Source organism: Monopterus albus, unplaced genomic scaffold, assembly GCF_001952655.1.
Source record: "Monopterus albus unplaced genomic scaffold, M_albus_1.0 scaffold5.1, whole genome shotgun sequence".
Classification (NCBI taxonomy): domain Eukaryota; kingdom Metazoa; phylum Chordata; class Actinopteri; order Synbranchiformes; family Synbranchidae; genus Monopterus; species Monopterus albus.
Genome location: NW_018127885.1, coordinates 645778 through 648813, shown reverse-complemented (window position 1 = coordinate 648813; position 3036 = coordinate 645778). Strand labels below are relative to the sequence as shown.

The following is a 3036-nucleotide window of genomic DNA, read 5'->3' as shown; positions in this document are numbered from 1 at the left end:
GACACCCAATTTCAATCACGTCAGCCGGTGTAACAGTAGTTACTTCAATAGCCACCAGTCGCAACCACATCAATCAGCGCTCCCACTCAAGCAAAGAAATGTTGATGCCGTTTTGTCTTTACAGAGAGCAGCTCAGGTAGCCAAGCTCCACCTTGGTATCCTGCTTAAAGAAAAAATAAAAATAAAAACATACATGTGCATAAAAAAACACACACACTTTCATTTATCCAGGCATTAAAATGAGAAACGGCCAATGGTGTAGGAGCTGTTGAAATACCATTAAGAAATGGAGACAAATGCAGTGGATCCCAGCCTGCTATGGCACCATGACTACAGTAAATCAGACAGTGACAAATATTACTGAGACTAGGCTGTATGCACATGTACACACAAATAAACACATAGACAATGCACGCGTGCACGCACTCATCCACACAGAAATTGTGCAAACTATCTGTGAGGCACCTTCCAAAAAGGCTCCTTCGGTGGATTAATGACTAATTATCCTAATTAAATGTTTCCTGATCATCTGTTATGATATATGGATGATTATTATGTTCGGAGATGATTAAATGATAGTATAACAGAGAAGCCTGATATCACTTCAAAGAATTAATGAGTGTTTATACAGAGGAAGTGTGTGGATATAAGACATAAATTAAAGATTGAATTAACATTGATTTAATCTATTCGAGACTAATTGTGAGCTGCAGTAATAAAAAACTTTCTGCCACTTAATCACAGGTGGAGATGTATGTTCCCGTTGGTTTTTTTTTTCCAAGCAGAATGCTCAAAGAAATAGTCCCAAAAGTGAAAAAATAGAAACAACGAATCCGGTGCAAACACATTTGCTGCCAAACAGACTTTCTGCAGGGCTTTTTACCAAATCAATATATCAAATACAGTGCATTTTAGCTCTGTAATGTGGAAAAACTAATTATGCAAACCAGAAATGATGTTCCACTAAAACCACAGACTGTTCTACAGTTTGCACTGTTAGATATATGCCAAAACTTGTACTTGTCTACTTTGTGTGTTTTTGTCAGTGAAAAAATGAGAGCCCACATGAAAGAAAGAGTTGGGTTTTCATCTATACAACCACTTTTATGGCACATAGAAAGAGACTGTAGAGCTAATCCAACCTGTCTTTTGACTCTTTGAACACATAACTGTTCTTATGACCAGTTACTTGTGTAACTTGAATCTTATTTAGAAGCTCACTGATTAACAGTTGTGACAGAATGGACAGATCTGATAGGTTGAGGTGAAAATTCAAACGGACAGACGGGGAGAAAGAGAGGACAAGCAGAATCTCTACTTGATCATGTACTAACTTGAAGAGATTATTTGGAGTATCAACTTTTTATCTGCACAGTACTTGAACCCCTTAAATATTCGGCCCTAACCCCTATCTCCGGCCCCACCGCCTGATTCACTTCTTCATACAGTTCACAGTGCAGAGCAGAGTAGCTGCATGTGAAGGAAATAGTAAGCAGTAATATTCAATTATTGTATGCACGGCGTCCCCGTCCTGTCCTAAATTGATTTCTTTCAGAACGAGAGGCATCGCTCAGCACTGACACACAGCCATGTTTCCCCCATCTACCACATCCCACGCAAATTACTCCTCCATCTGCTCTCCCTCACCGCATCGTGCACCCACCCCTCTCCTCCCTTCCTTCCTCTCCTCTCATCTCCTTTTCTCTCCTCTCCCGTCTCATCAACTCCTCGTCTTCTCCTCTGCTCTCCCCCATCAGACCACGCAGCTATCGGTGGCTGGCACAGGCCCTGGTTCCCATATAGTACGTTTAATCTCTGTTTAATCTCTTTGCATTGTAATGGGAAATGGTTTTGTGTTTTACTATATGATTGAGGCTGCGAGCCCGCCCCTCACCACCGCAGGACTCTCTGTTTAGGAGTGGGAGGTGTTTTCAGTTTTGCCCTTGCTCAAATAGTCTTTTATCAAAGAATTCATATCAGTAATTTGATTCGAAATATTAACCAGGCTGTTTGTAAATGGCCTAATAAGAAAATAGGAAAGAGGAGAAAGAGATAGATAGAGCCAGAGAGAAAAATGAAAACTGGCTTCTACTCTTCTACTGGGTTTTATATATAAAAAAAAAATTACACTGCATTAAACGGCTGCTGAAAATAGAACATTTTTCATGGTAATATTCTGGAGACTAAAGAAAAGGTTGATAAATACCTTGAATGTAACTCATCTATAAAAAGAGAGCGCCTGTTTTCACCTGGAGCTGGAACACAGCAGAGAAAGTGAAAGTTTTCTCCCATCATCATAAAGACCTTTACAACTGTACCTTTAATATAAAGCCACACAGAGAGGGAGTAGGTCTAATCAATACTTCATATAGCGGGGATTATTGTTTGTTCAGTCTCAGCATAGACTCAAAACATCTAGGCTCGATAGTCATGTAAAGCTAGAATTGATTTGTTCATAAAACAGCAAAAATTTTGATGTTGGTGTCACATTGGTGATTTTTTTTTTTTTGTTAGTTTTTTTTTTTTTGGTTTTTGTTTCCCCAGCACCACATTTTGTATTCATACGCACACTGTCATGTTTTCAAAGAGCAGGCCTGCGGTTAACACTGGGCGACATTTACCGCCTCTGATGGTTCACATCAACATATAAACACATGCCCAAACACACACATACTGTACAGATATGCACGGGCACACGCGCACAGCCTCGGCTCTCTCCTATTCTAATTAAAGGGACCTCTTTGCCCTGGGTGTGTGCATGATATTGACACTTAGCTCCGTACAATAAACTTTATTGGCAAGCCCTGCTTGATTACGGCACTAAACTAGAATAACAAGGAATATGGGAGGAGGGGACGTGGATTATATACTAAACAGACATTAGTGGGCTCTATTCAAATATCTGGTGCATTTTAATAAGACACCCCGAAAGGCCTCTGTCTCGGAAGGAACTGTGCAGGAAGCAGCAGTCAGATTAAGCTGAAATATACTGAGCACAAAAAAATGACACCGGTGAAATAGAGTCAAGGTAGAAAA

General features: G+C 40.1%; 1 protein-coding gene across 3 annotated transcripts in view; it reads right to left on the bottom strand.

Moving 5' to 3' along the window:
* The window catches only part of wwox (WW domain containing oxidoreductase), a 127508-nt gene that overhangs the window by 65591 nt on the left and 58881 nt on the right, over positions 1 to 3036 (bottom strand). The gene's annotated exons all lie outside the window — the stretch shown is intronic.